Source organism: Coregonus clupeaformis, chromosome 31 (genome assembly GCF_020615455.1).
Source record: "Coregonus clupeaformis isolate EN_2021a chromosome 31, ASM2061545v1, whole genome shotgun sequence".
Taxonomy (NCBI): Eukaryota; Metazoa; Chordata; class Actinopteri; order Salmoniformes; family Salmonidae; genus Coregonus; species Coregonus clupeaformis.
Window position 1 is genome coordinate 12271731 of NC_059222.1, and position 15770 is coordinate 12287500.

Consider the following 15770-nt stretch of genomic DNA (forward strand, 5'->3'; position numbering starts at 1 on the left):
CTGTCACGTTTCATGAGAAAAAGTATACATTTGAATACAGTCTGGAAAACATGTTTTGGGAGGTTGGATCATTAGGGTTTAAACATGGGAAACAAAGAAAAAGGTGTTTCGCAACCATAAAACCTCAGAATAGTATCCTTGTACATTAACTGCTTAGCAAGCTCTCACTAGCAATCAAGGCAGACTTTGTTCATATCAGTAACTCCACAGTGAACACCTAGTCCTGTGTAGCTCAGTTGGTAGAGCATGGTGCTTACAACGCCAGGATTGTGGGTTCGATTCCCACGGTGGACCAGTATGAAAATGTATGCACTCACTAACTGTAAGTTGCTCTGGATAAGAGCGTCTGCTAAATGACTAAAATGTAAACGCAGCTGAAGTGGAAATATCAATCAACCAGCTATTGGCTATCTATCTAACTGTCATTATTTGCTTGCTTAAGCCCCAAATCACATTGTCGATGGGACAGGGAGAGCTTATCTGTTTTCAGTGAAAGCTAGATGATTGGATTATTGATGAGGTCTAACAGTGGTTATGAATGTTGAAGGTACAGTCTGAGTGGCGCAGTGGTCTAAGGCACTGCATCGCAGTGCTAGCTGTGCCACTAGAGATCCTGGTTCGAATCCAGGCTCTGTCGCAGCCGGCCGCGACCGGGAGACTCATGGGCAGCGCACAATTGGCCTAGCGTTGTCCAGGGTAGGGGAGGGAATGGCCGGCAGGGATGTAGTTCAGTTGATAGAGCATGGCGTTTGCAACGCCAGGGTTGTGGGTTCGATTCCCACGGGGGACCAGTATGAAAAAAAAAAATATATATATATATGTATTCACTAACTGTAAGTTGCTCTGGATAAGAGCGTCTGCTAAATGACTAAAAATGAAATAGTCACGTTTTTGAATATAGCAGTACCCTTTCTCTCAGAATTGTAATTTAGCCTATATATTTTTTGATTGATGCCCAATTGCCCTTTTGTTTTTTAGACTACTTACTTCTTACACAATATGTAGCTTGCTGTTTAGGAACTCTATGGATCCGTATCTAAATAGCATTATGTTATTAAGTAGGCTACAGTAGCATGGAGTAGCATGGAGTAGCATGGAGTAGCATGGAGAGATGTCTTAGTTATTCAAACACTAGATTATAAATATGTAATTATAACGCCCATGCTCTTAAAAAAAAGACAAGAACAGCAATTAATCGTGAAAATGTGAGAAATGCTTCTCCCGGCAACCATAACAATCAATTCCCTATTTACACATAGTCCGTCCCAAATGGCGCCCTATTCCCTACATAGTGCAATACTTTTGACCTATGTAGGGAAAAGGGTGCCATTTGGGACGGAGCAACATTAATTGATTCCTCCCATGCAACATGCATTTATGACTTAATGTTAATTTGTTTGTTTTGCTTTTAAATATACTTGCGGCAATTATACTTGTAATCAACATTTCAATGGGGGTTTACTCTTCCCAGGTTACAGATGTGTTTAAGACAGAACCACAAGCCCATCTAATAGTAAACTCATGTAAATTACTCTGTGTCGACACAGTAGCCACACATATTTATCATGCTGATGCTTTGACTAATGAAACTGCCTTAATTAAAATGTTTTATGAGACAACCATGAGAGGGGAGAAAGAAATTATGTCCGCCATATTTTCTACCGTCTCTCTCTCTCTCTCTCTCTCTCTCTCTCTCTCTCTCTCTCTCTCTCTCTCTCTCTCTCTCTCTCTCTCTCTCTCTCTCTCTCTCTCTCTCTCTCTCTCTCTCTCTCTCTCTCTCTCTCTCTCTCTCTCTCTCTCTCTCTCTCTCTCTCTCTCTCTCTCTCTCTTCCCCTAAGCTGCCTAAAGTAAATGTGTTCATTTGGGAAAGAAAACAAGCCAGAAAATAAGAAAAAGACAGATAAATAATTGAAGATCCGGCTGAAGGAATGAAAATAAAATATCTAGGACAAACGAAGAATCAATCAGAGGGTGTTGTGGAGGGCCTTTTAAGATCTTCATGAGATGTTTTGATACTTCGTTATCCATCCTCTTCAAAAACAACACTCCCATGCTCTGTGGAAGGTATTGAAACAGTGGCACATTTTTATCCATTGGGTGAATCCCCCAAAAAACAGCTTGTAGGGCTGACGTTCCAAATTGAAATCTAAACGAGAGAGAGAAAAAAAAACGATTGTTAGTGAGAGAGCGTTGTGCGTTGTTAGTCAGGTTTATTGTTGTTTATTGAGAACAGGAGGCGTGAAGAATCACAAACAACTACTTGCACAACTTGGCAGCTTAGTTGTGTTGGATCTTAATTGATTGATTTGACACAGGGTGGAAAACTAAAAGCATGTGTTTTCATTAGGGCATGTCTTTGAACAACCTGATTGGTTTAAGCTGCTTTTTTAAATTCTCTATACTTTTTATTAATTCCCTCCCCTCCGCAATCCAAATATGTCTCAGAGTGGTGGAGGGGGTTGTTGTGTGTGTGTGTGTGTGTGTGTGTGTGTGTGTGTGTGTGTGTGTGTGTGTGTGTGTGTGTGTGTGTGTGTGTGTGTATGTGTGTGTGTGTGTACGGTTGTGTGTGTGTAATCCCTAGTGGTGTGAGGTAGTGGTTTCAGATGGACAGGGTCAGCTCCCTGTAGTGTTATGGAGAGACCTTTCATTGAGATTTCTGAGCCCCTGGATGCTCCTGTTAAAGTCTGAGTCTAACAGTAGTGGAATGTTGCTACTCCCAGTCAATTACAGACTGCTCCCTGGTGAACTGGGCTAACCTCTGGATGGACGTTCCGCTCTTTCAACACTGTCATTGTGTGCGTCCAAATGTCACCCTTTATATAGTGCACTATTTTTGACCAAAAGTAGTGCACTAGATAGGGACTAGGGTTCCATTTAGGATGGGTGCAAATAGTGTGCCATAATGGTGCTTTGTGGTGCTATGTAGAACTATTTACTTATAACTACTCTTGAAATGTGCTGTTGTCAATACAGGTTGCTTGTTAATGAAGACCATAACTATACTCTATTGGGATGAATCCCTGTTTCTTTCATCTTCATGGTGAAAGCAATAACAGTTATAACTGGAGTTTAATGTACATTAAGTAGCAGTATGCTTGCCCTCAGAGCTGTACAAATCAACCGATTTCAAAAAATGACCATGCCGTGCTATGCTCTCACACTCCTCTGAGTGTTGCTAGCTGCCCCCAGGGGCTTCTGCTGTATGTGATAACACGTGTCTCGCCTCAATTTGCTCAACGCTGAAATAACCACGGAACACTTAGCATCTTGTCTCATGTCATGTTTGTAATTGTTTACAGCAACCAAGTAAAAAACAGAACAGAAAAATAAAGAAAAATAAGAAGACAATACGCAATCATTAGTCGTTGTACAAAACAATACCAGTATAAACCAGAGACATAATTGGACAAATTATCTTAATTACTCACGCTGGATACAGTAATAGAACAGAAGAAGGCTAATCAGCATAGACAGGTCTGAATAGCAGTGTGTTTGTGTCTATGTATTTTATCAGTGGTGATTCACTTCTGCATATTAATGAACAATGTAAACAGTGTGCTTAATAGATGGCTGTTAATGGACTACTATGTTACTAGGTTACAAACTGTCCATAGGCAGGGGACAAAAACATAGTTGGACTTTTTTCCTCTTAGTGTGTCATGCCAAAGATGATGAAGTTTTTGCTGGTTTTGTTTCATTCTTAGTTGGTGTGTGTGTGCGTGCGTGTGTCTGTTTGCTAATGATGTCAAACGCTAACATCTGCATGTATTCTCTGATAGAGGATGCTTGGCTTTGCGAGACATGAATAGAGATAACAATCAGAGAGGGATCAGGGAAGAGACTGGGGATGAAAGATGGAGATGGGGAAGATACAGACAGGAACATAACGAGAGAAAGAGAGCGAGAGATAGAGAGAGAGAGATATGAATAGAGAGAGAATGGTAGTAATGAGTCTTGGCTTTATACGCTAGGGGAATGGGTTGGAAAGGTGTGAGTGCTGCTGGTGAGAGACTGACAGCCAGCCAAGGAAACAGATGTGCTTTAAATTAGCCAAGGCTGAGGAATGTGGCCTGGCTATAGGGCCATAGAGAGATCCTAGCTTTGCAACCTGATCTCCCCAGCCATGGCATAACCCTTTCTACTGTGATCCCCCCAACGCACACACACACACACACAATGGAACGCTCTCCCTCCGCATCTGCTTTGGTCCAATCAGCCCAGAATAGAACACATCGGGGGCCAGGCAGACAGGGGCCTGAGCTACCCACTACCCAGACATTTCTGCTCCGTACTGTACAGAACTGCGCCCTTCATTAGTGTGACCCAGCCATATGGCCAGCAGTCACCACACTTATTCCCCCCTCAACCGCAGTTGAAATGTCTCTCTTTCCTCCTCCTCTTCCTCCTCCTCCTCCTCCTCCGCTGACTCTAGGCCATCTAACATTCAGGCAGTCTCTGTGTTGCAGACAATGCTCTTTGCACATGGAATTAAAACCTGACACTTCTCCTGACCTCCTGGAACAGAATTGGGTGTTCTTTTCTTCCCTGTTCTCTCCTCTCTGTCTCACATTGGAAAAGATGTGTAATGTGGCTGTCTGCGGTTTACACCTTCTGCTCTTACGCTCTCACCTTTTCCTTTATGCATGAGCACGTTCTCTGTCTTTTTCTTCTTTCTGTCTCTGTTGCTTTCTCTCTCTCTCTCTCTCTCTCTCTCTCACACACACACACACACGAGCACACATGCACACACACACACATTTACCATCTCTGTCACAGTCTTCCAGCTGTCTCTCTGTCCATATATGTTGCACCTGTTGGTTGGTTGGTACAGTTGCTATGATCTCACCCTATCAGACCTGGGATAACTATAGTTTTAGCTATGCTTTGTGGAAAGTAACTACACTGAACAAAAATATAAACACATCATGTAAAGTGTTGGTCTCATGTTTCATGAGCTGAAATAAAAGATGTGTTCCATATGCAGAAATGTTCCATATGCACAAAAAGCTTATTTCTCTCAAATTCTGTGCACAAATTTGTTTACATCCCTGTTAGTGAGCATTTCTTATTTGCCAAGATAATCCATCCACCTGACAGGTGTGACATATCAAGAAGCTGCTTAAACAGCATGATCATTACACAGGTGCACCTTGTGCTGGGGACAATAAAAGGCCACTTTAAAATGTGCAGTTTTGTCACACAACATAATGCCACAGATGCCTCAAGTTTTGAGGGAGCGTGCAATTGGCATGCTGACTGCAGGAATGTCCACCAGAGCTGTTGCCAGAGAATGTAATGTTCATTTCTCTATCATAAGCCACCTCCAATGTCATTTTTGAGAATTTGGCAGTACGTCCAACCGGCCTCACAACCGCAAACCACATGTATGGCGTCGTGTGGGCGAGCGATTTGTTGATGTCAACCTTGGGGACAGAGTGCCCCATGGTGGCAGTGGGGTTATGTTATGGGCAGGCATAAGCTACGGACAACGAACGTGATTGCATTTTATCGATGGCAATTTGAATGCACAAAAATACTGTGACAAGGTCCTGTGACCAACAGATGCATATATGTATTCCCAGTCATGTGAAATCAATAGATTAGAGCCTAATGAATTTATTTATTTGACTGATTTCCTCATATGATCTGTAACTCAGTAAAATCAATGAAAATGTTGCATTTATATTTTTGTTCAGTATATTTTTACAGGGGAATAAATAGTTACTTTGTAAGTGACTACAACTATTTGAATATAGATCCCAAAAAATGCCTACTTTTCTAAATTATTTGAATACAGATCTCAGGGAGTGACTACTTTTCAGAAACTTTTGGATTGGCTGCCTTCAACTAATGTCAGGGCTGTATCTGGAACTGCATGTTGAAGATATAAATACAATGAATAGAGCACAATCTCCTATACTCCTATATTATTCCAATCTATCTGACAGTCATATTTGATCTACACAATACATTTCTAACTGAACATTTTGTAAATGTCCATTTTTCTGAATGTCCATTGCCCGAGGTGTACATAATCAAGTCACACTAATTAACAAATTATATTTTGTACAGATAAGTATAAATAAGTTGTGATGCTCAACTACTGTATGACTCAACATGCCACTGAAACGTACCACTGAAACATGCCACATTGTAAACAGCAAGTTGGATGCTTAGCAAAAACAACTTCAAACCTTAGGGTAAGTGTTCTTGTTTCAAACACACACTATACCATCTTTAAAGGGATACAAACTAACATGATTTTCCACCTACCTTGGCTGTAGTTGATTCAAGAAGGCAGTTTTGGGATATTTAGTTTCATTTGAACACTTAATAGTCATATTTTGTTATGGTTAGCATTCTCAGTAACACTTAACATTAAACTGTTCTTGTGCCTGTGTAATAAAACTGTAATTACTTTTGGAGCAACATTTTATTAGCATGTTGTTACACAATACTTTGCATTTTAATTGCATAGCAATGAGCTGAGTTTTTGTAACTACTGTACACAAGCGGAATAGTGACTCTTCCTTATTCCACTTACAGTATGGAATAACTCCATTATTATGCAATTATAAAGCAATTTCCAAAGTCCTATGTAACAGCAATGTTGCTATTGTAATAATCACAAAGTTACTATATGTATACAAACTTGATGTCAAGTGTTACTGTATTACCTTATGTCACTTATTATGAAACTATATTTCTTAGTCATTTTGACGCTGCAAAAGTGGTCTACTCTAATGTTGAAGTGAATCCATGTCCCTCATGTATTTAAAGGTGCACTATGCATAAATCGCTCTGCCATTTCCTGTTTGCAAAAATTCTAATAGTTTGCCTAATTTCAGATTATGTGACAAAACAAGCAAGGATAGGGTAGAGAATAATTGTACCATCTAAACCGCTGTGAAATATATTTTCTATAACCAAATATATTGTATTTTCAGCTATTTGAAGCTGGTGTACAAAACCGAAAGTAAAAGACACAAAAACGAAACTTAAGAACGGGGAGCATAGAAATAGGGCACATAGAACATATCTACCACTTCTTAGACTTGCTTTCAATGAGAATAGCAGATCTATAACACATTTCTATGTGAATTTGGTTGCGTCGTCCAAAAAGTTACATATTGCAGCTTTAATTCTAGGCTATAGGCTATATTAAGATTAATTTCTAAGAGCCCTCCAACCATGTGCTTAGGATCATATACTATTTAGACTAATTCAACTAACTGTTGTAGTTTTTGGTTCATCGTCAAATATTTGGCAGCCATCAAATAAATATTTTTTTGTTTTCAAATAACTTCAAATATCATTTGGTTTTCTGACAGGTATTCAAAATACTTTCAAATATCATTTGTTTTTCTGAGACCTGTATTTGAATATCAAAGGAAATGTGACTCATTTCAGGAAACTAGGCATATGTCACGCGTCACTACACCGAGAGAGCCATTTCAACGTAAACATTTTTATTTTTATCAAACTGTGTTTTTCTTTGGCAGAAATCACTTCTGGAACATGTGCACTTTCATGTGCCTTAATAAAAAACTTGTATGCCATCTGTAAATAAAAATAAAATTGTTATATTACGAGCCTAGTTGGTTTAGCCACAGAAAAGGACAGCAACCTTCCCGCTAGCCTTGATTGGCTGAGATAATGAGCGGGCTGGACATTCCGAGAGATGAGTTTGGATTGGTCTGCCATGTAGCACGCTTCTGTCTATAACATGAGCAGGTCATATGTGTAGGTAATCCTTTCTAATGTAGCTCTTTTGGCTTTTTTGAAAGATACAGTGCCTTGTAAAAGTATTCATCCCCCTTGGCGTTTTTCCTATTTTGTTGCACTACAACCTGTAATTTAAATTTGTTTTTATTTGGATTTCATGTAATGGACATACACAAAATAGTCCAAATTGGTGAAGTGAAATGAAAAAAATTACTTGTTTCAAAATATTCTAAAAAATAAATCACGGAAAAGTGGTGCGTGCATATGTATTCACCCCCTTTGCTATGAAGCCCCTAAATAAGATCTGGTGCAACCAATTACCTTCAGAAGTCACATAATTAGTTAAATAAAGTCTACCTGTGTGCAATCTAAGTGTCACATGATCTCAGTATATACTGTATACACCTGTTCTGAAATGCCACAGAGTCTGCAACACCACTAAGCAAGGGGCACCACCAAGCATGTGGCACCATGAAGACCAAAGAGCTCTCCAAACAGGTCAGGGACAAAGTTGTGGAGAAGTACAGATCAGGGTTGGGCTATAGAAAAATATCAGAAACTTTGAACATCCCACGGAGCACCATTAAATCCATTATAAAAAAATTGAAAGAATATGGCACCACAACAAACCTGCCAAGAGAGGGCCGCCCACCAAAACTCACGGACCAGGCAAGGAGGGCATTCATCAGAGAGGCAACAAAGAGACCAAAGATAACCCTGAAGGAGCTGCAAAGCTCCACAGCGGAGATTGGAGTTTCTGTCCATAGGACCACTTGAAGTCGTACACTCCACAGAGCTGGGCTTTACGGAAGAGTGGCCAGAAAAAATCCATTGCTTAAAGAAAAAAATAAGCTCAATCCAATTGAGAATCTGTGGTATGACATTAAAAGATTGCTGCACACCAGCGGAACCCATCCAACTTGAAGGAGCTGGAGCAGTTTTGCCTTGAAGAATGGGCAAAAATCCCAGTGGTTAGATGTGCCAAGCTTATAGAGACATACCCAAATATAATTGCAGCTGTAATTGCTGCAAAAGGTGGCTCTACAAAGTATTGATTTTGGGGGGGTGAATAGTTATGCACACTCAAGTTTTCTGTTTTTTTTTGTCTTATTTCTTGTTTGTTTCAAAATAAAAAATATTTGGCATCTTCAAAGTGGTAGGCATGTTGTGTAAATCAAATGATACAAACCCCCCAAAAATCTAATTTAATTCCAGGTTGTAAGGCAACAAATTAGGAAAAATGCCAAGGGGGGTGAATACTTTCGCAAGCCACTGTATCAGGTAGTAGAACTGCATAAGTGTTGCTCTCCACTTTCTGGAGGACCAACTTTTGAAATCAGTGGAATTAGAGTATGATAGCTAAGGAGATGGAGAAAAGTCTGGCGTTTGATTGCAAATATGCAGACGTAGTCTAAAAGAGAACACACAGAAGGCTGTTGTATAAAACACCTGTCTCCGGATTACATCTTCAAACTAAGGGCAACCATGGCATCCGTGACTGAGAGGGAGAAGCGTCCATCCATGTATACGGGTAAGATAGACTAGCTAGCTACATTTTCAGATATTTCACGTTTCTAATTGTTTCAGAAAGTCGTTTTCATTTCAAGTTAAAGTGTACTGTTAGCTAGCTAGCTAACATTAGCTGGCTGGCTCGCTAGCTAACGTTACGTGTATGATCTGTGTAGACAAAGAAGAGCTCTCCAGTAGGTGTACCAAAACATTAAGGGCCATTTTGTCAAAAGTGAGGTTACAAGTTTTCAAAGTAGAATTACTTTCCTATTGTTCCTCAACTGTAGTGTATGATATACCATTTTCTAGCTCTGAGTCTCTACTTTTATCCAATATAAAAAACACAATTTCAAATTTTGCTACATTTTTACATTTACAATTTAGTCATTTAGCAGACGCTCTTATCCAGAGCGACTTACAGTTAGTGAGTGCATACATTATTATTATTTATTTTTTTATACTGGTCCCCCGTGGGAAACGAACCCACAACCCTGGCGTTGCAAACGCCATGCTCTACCAACTGAGCTACACATAAGACCGAATCGAGCCGGTCGGTCACAAATAGATGCCTATTCGTTGAAGCTCTATATAAACTATATTCAACTACCTTTAGTATTTGAAAAGTTGGTATTTTCAAATAAACTACAAAATACAACTATTTTTAGCCCAGGTCTGCACCCTATAATAACCCGTATAGCCCTAATCATGGCTAATCCATAGTTGAGCCTGCATGTCTGGACTTTGTGTCTTTCCAGGGGTTTAGGTAGGCATTCAGCGCATCGATGCACGTCTCTCTGTCGCTCTCTCTCTCTCTCTCTGTCTCTGTTTGTCTGTCTGTCTCTATCTATCTGTATCTCTCTCTCTCTCTCTCCCTCTCCATCCCTCTCTCTTAACATGTGTTGCGTCACATTATCATAAAGGGCATTAATAAAGGTCATCCCGGTAATTCAACCAATATGTAAAACACTGGCGCTGACAATGCAGGGGCCGGTTGGCGAGTGCCGAGAGAGAGAGCAACCAGCCCCAGCACCTGGGAATTCATAATTAAAACAAACCACGGACAGTCAGTACCATTCCCCTGCGTTGTGCTGACATCCAGGGCTGCATGGGCCAATCCCAAGCCAGATTCGCTGGGGCGCCCGCCTGACCTGCGTAGGTAGGATACCGCAAATTGAAGCGCCGTCTGTGTTGGTGTTTTGTTTTTCCCCACATGGCACATTCCATAACGCCAGTAATCGTTCAGCTTAGAACATTAGTGAAAGTGAACGCCGAGGTGCTGTAACCTCCATTACTGATGTTGTTATAGCAGTGATTTAGCTGGGAATGGGGTTTTGGGATGGGTAATTTGATAGGTAATACCGTCACGTTAAGTCCATGAAATGGAAACAGTAGGAGGTGTTTAGAGAGGCTGCTGTTGCTGGGATTACTCTTCTGCCCCATGTAATATATACTTTAGATAGGCAACATTCGTTGGGATTACCTTCTTGGCCCATGTATACAGTGCCTTCGGAAAGTATTCAGACCCCTTGACTTTTTCCACATTTTGTTAGGTTACAACCTTATTCTAAAATTGATTTCATATATTTTTTTCCCTCATCAATCTACACACAATACCCCATAATGACAAAGCAAAAACAGGTTTGTAGATTTTTATACTAATTTATGAAAATAAAAATAAACTGAAATATAACATTTACATAAGTATTCAGATCCTTTACTCAGTACTTTGTTGAAGCACCTTTGGAAGCGATTACAGCCTCGAGTCTTCTTGGTTATGATGCTACAAGCTTGGCACACCTGTATTTGGGGAGTTTCTCCCATTCTTCTCTGCAGATCCTCTCAAGCTCTGTCGGGTTGGATGGGGAGCTTTGCTGCACAGCTATTTTCAGGTCTCTCCAGAGATGTTCGATAGGGTTCAAGTCCGGGCTCTGGCTGGGCCTCTCAAGGACAATCAGAGACTTGTCCCGAAGCCACTCCTTCGTTGTCTTGGCTGTGTGCTTAGGGTCGTTGTCCTGTTGGAAGGTGAACCTTCACCCCAGTCTGAGGTCCTGAGCGCTCTGGAGCAGGTTTTCATCAAGGATCTCTCTGTACTTTGCTCTGTTCATCTTTGCCTCGATCCTGACTAGTCTCCCAGTCCCTTCCGCTGAAAAACATCCCCACAGCCTGATGCTGCCACCAACATGCTTCACCGTAGGGATGGTGCCAAGTTTCCTCCAGACGTGACGCTTGGCATTCAGGCCAAATAGTTTAATCTTGGTTTCATCAGACCAGAGAATCTTGTTTCTCATGGTCTGAGTCTTTAGGTGCCTTTTGGCAAACTTCAAGCGGGCTGTCATGTGCCTTTTACTAAGGAGTGACTTCCATCTGGCCACTCTACCATAAAGGCCTGATTGGTAGAGTACTACAGAGATGGTTTTCCTTCTGGAAGGTTCTCCCATCTCCACAGAGGAACTCTGGAGCTCTCTCAGAGTGACCATCGGGTTCTTGGTCACCTCCCTGACCAAGGCCCTTCTCCACCGATTGCACAGTTTGGCCGGGCGGCCAGCTCTAGGAAGAGTCTTGGTGGTTCCGAACTTCTTCAATTTAAGAATGATGGAGGCCACTGTGTTCTTGGGGACCTTCAATGCTGCAGACATTTTTTGGTACCCTTTCCCAGATCTGTGCCTCGACATAATCCTGTCTCGGAGCTCTACGGACAATTCCTTTGACCTCATGGCTTGGTTTTTGCTCTGACATGCACTGTCAACTATGGGACCTTATATAGACATGTGTGTGCCTTTCCAAATCATGTCCAATAAGTTCTAGAAACTCCAATCACGTTCTAGAAACAGCTCAAGGATGATCAATGGAAACAGGATGCACCTGAGCTCAATTATGTAAATAAGGTATTTCTGTTTTTCTAAAAACCTGTTTTCACTTTGTCGTTATGGGGTACTATGTGTAGATTGATGAGGATGTCTTTTATTTTATATATTTTAGAATAAGGCTGTAACGTAACAAGATTCCTAAGCAGCAGTGTGGGTACAGTATAGTGAATGGGGACTGACAAGCATCCAGTCAGCCACTGCCTTGCTTGACTTATACTGTAACGAAAAACTGTACATTTTACGGTAATTTGGGTTATTATCAACAGTAAAATACTCTGAAATGTTTTATATATATATATATACATACATACACATACATATACACATACATACATACATACATACATACATACATACATACATATAAATACATATACATACATACAGTGGGGAAAAAAAGTATTTAGTCAGCCACCAATTGTGCATGTTTTCCCACTTAAAAAGATGAGAGAGGCCTGTAATTTTCATCATAGGGTTGAGATCTGGAAACTGGCTAGGCCACTCCAGGACCTTGAAATGCTTCTTACGAAGCCACTCCTTCGTTGCCCGGGCGGTGTGTTTGGGATCATTGTCATGCTGAAAGACCCAGCCACGGTTCATCTTCAATGCCCTTGCTGATGGAAGGAGGTTTTCACTCAAAATCTCACGATACATGGCCCCATTCATTCTTTCCTTTACACGGATCAGTCGTCCTGGTCCCTTTGCAGAAAAACAGCCCCAAAGCATGATGTTTCCACCCCCATGCTTCACAGTAGGTATGGTGTTCTTTGGATGCAACTCAGCATTCTTTGTCCTCCAAACACGACGAGTTGAGTTTTTACCAAAAAGTTATATTTTGGTTTCATCTGACCATATGACATTTTCCCAATCCTCTTCTGGATCATCCAAATGCACTCTAGCAAACTTCAGACGGGCCTGGACATGTACTGGCTTAAGCAGGGGGACACGTCTGGCACTGCAGGATTTGAGTCCCTGGCGGCGTAGTGTGTTACTGATGGTAGGCTTTGTTACTTTGGTCCCAGCTCTCTGCAGGTCATTCACTAGGTCCCCCCGTGTGGTTCTGGGATTTTTGCTCACTGTTCTTGTGGTCATTTTGACCCCACGGGGTGAGATCTTGCGTGGAGCCCCAGATCGAGGAAGATTATCAGTGGTCTTGTATGTCTTCCATTTCCTAATAATTGCTCCCACAGTTGATTTCTTCAAACCAAGCTGCTTACATATTGCAGATTCAGTCTTCCCAGCCTGGTGCAGGTCTACAATTTTGTTTTTGGTGTCCTTTGACAGCTCTTTGGTCTTGGCCATAGTGGAGTTTGGAGTGTGACTGTTTGAGGTTGTGGACAGGTGTCTTTTATACTGATAACAAGTTCAAACAGGTGCCATTAATACAGGTAACGAGTGGAGGACAGAGGAGCCTCTTAAAGAAGAAGTTACAGGTCTGTGAGAGCCAGAAATCTTGCTTGTTTGTAGGTGACCAAATACTTATTTTCCACCATAATTTGCAAATAAATTCATTAAAAATCCTACAATGTGATTTTCTGTATTTTTTTTTCTCAATTTGTCTGTCATAGTTGACGTGTACCTATTATGAAAATTACAGGCCTCTCTCATCTTTTTAAGTGGGAGAACTTGCACAATTGGTGGCTGACTAAATACTTTTTTCCCCACTGTATATATACATATCCTTAAAATATATTTCCCTTTATTACTTTCCAACCCAAATAATTGCTGTATTTCAAATGGTACTGTAATTACACCCCAGAGAATACAGTACCGTACCGTATCTTTGGAGCGCCAAAAACCCTTTGACCACTAGTGTGTACATGGTGTTGTTGTTTGTGGCTCATTATCATATTTTGAGGTGTACCCTGTAAGATGCTATATGCACCCGTGAGTGGGGTGGTCCTCTGTAGCTCAGCTGGTAGAGCACGGCGCTTGTAACTCCAAGGTAGTGGGTTCGATCCCCGGGACCACCCATACACAACAAAAAAAAATGTATGCACGCATGACTGTAAGTCGCTTTGGATAAAAGCATCTGCTAAATGGCATATTATATTATAATGCTCTACCAATGTAACTCCTATGTGGTTATAGTGCCCCATCAATTTGTGTAGGGGACAGATTGGAGTGGCAGCAAGTCTTACATCTTTAATATTTGACCATTCATTAATTCATTCCGATTATGGAAGCATTAACTTTTTTTTACAGTATAATACAGTCATTTTACGGTATTGTACTGTGTGTCATTGCACAGTACCTGCTTTGATACCGTATTTATATTATAGTAGGTGTACTGTAATATGAAATACAGAATTTTACTTGCCACTGAGCTGCCTGTAAGATTCTGTCAAATTCACAGTAACATCTTTACAGTGTAGGACTGTTGTGGAGCTCCCTCCCTTTTCATCTGTCAATCATGTTATTAACCTGTAACAGTGCAGTGTGGTGACTCTTGATCTGTCATGCATGCGTGACACACAGCACAGCACAGTAATGTCTTCATCATCATAATAAGCCCCGATTTACTCCTGAATGACAGCAAACTAGATTTGAATTGACTGACTCATTCCCGTTTTGCGGGAACATATTGAGTTCATTGCCACCAAACAGAGGACCGATGAGTCACACAATGTATTTGTTTTCCTGTTCTATAGCATTGTTTTGTGCTCTGTTTTCTGTCTTTCTTTTTTTTTTCTTTCATTCCCATGAATAAATCATGGTGACATCCATAATTTAGACGAGCAGCCAGAGATTTACACAGCGCTCTTTGTCAGTGAGTTTTGTTTTGTGGCATATTCAATAATTGTTTAATATATCAAATTGACTGGGTGCCTGAGCCTGGTGCTAGGACTTTCCGCAACAATGCTGCTGCTAGCCTGTGATGTGGCCGCGGCCTCGGCGTCTCACACTGAAACACTCCCAACAGTAGAAGAGACTGTATGTGTCCCAAATGGCACCCTATTCCCTTTATAGTGCACTACCTTCAACCAGGGCCCAACACTATAAAGGGAATAGGGTGCTATTTGGGATACAACTCTAAAAGGCTCTGCCAGGGAACTTCCCCCAGACCCCCACTGAACCTATAAATCTCAATTTAGTTATTGGCTAAAACACTTCTTGGAAAAGTTAGCCAGCCCAACGTCTGAAGGCCCTGGCTAATGAAGTACACTATTAATGTCGTTCACAGTGGGGACACTGCCCTGCTATGCTGGCCTCCTCACGCACGCACACACACCACGCCTGCTTCTGATTAGCAAAATCTGGTGTGTGCCTGTTTGTGCGTGTGTGTGTTTTAGTTGTTTTGTTTGTGCTAGCACAACTATGTGAATGTATTGGTATACATGCACTTTACAGCAGGGTTCATGAAAAATACACAAACAAAAAAGCTTTTCTGCATTTTAACATTTACATCAATATGCCACAGTTGTATAGTTACTTTGTGTATCCACCATCACACCTCTGAGGTACACTGAAATGCAGTAGCTTGGGGACAAAGCATTGTTTTTCTCTCATCTGAATAATGATTAGCCGTGATAACTCAACGTTGGCTTCTTGGCTCAATCCCCAAGAAAATGCAATGCAATAAAATGTGTTCCTTCCTTAGGCATCCATTTACCCAACAGCCATTGTGTTACTCCTGAGTGTGTGACCAAAGGGAATACGGCGTGCGTG

At 41.1% G+C, this 15770-nt stretch overlaps 1 protein-coding gene and 1 non-coding gene across 2 annotated transcripts in view; both read left to right on the forward strand.

Moving 5' to 3' along the window:
* Positions 1–15770, forward strand: part of sdk2b (sidekick cell adhesion molecule 2b) — a 435742-nt gene that overhangs the window by 87703 nt on the left and 332269 nt on the right. The window lies entirely within an intron of this gene.
* On the forward strand, positions 221–294 carry trnav-uac. Its single transcript has one exon. It is a non-coding gene; the product is annotated as a tRNA-Val (tRNA).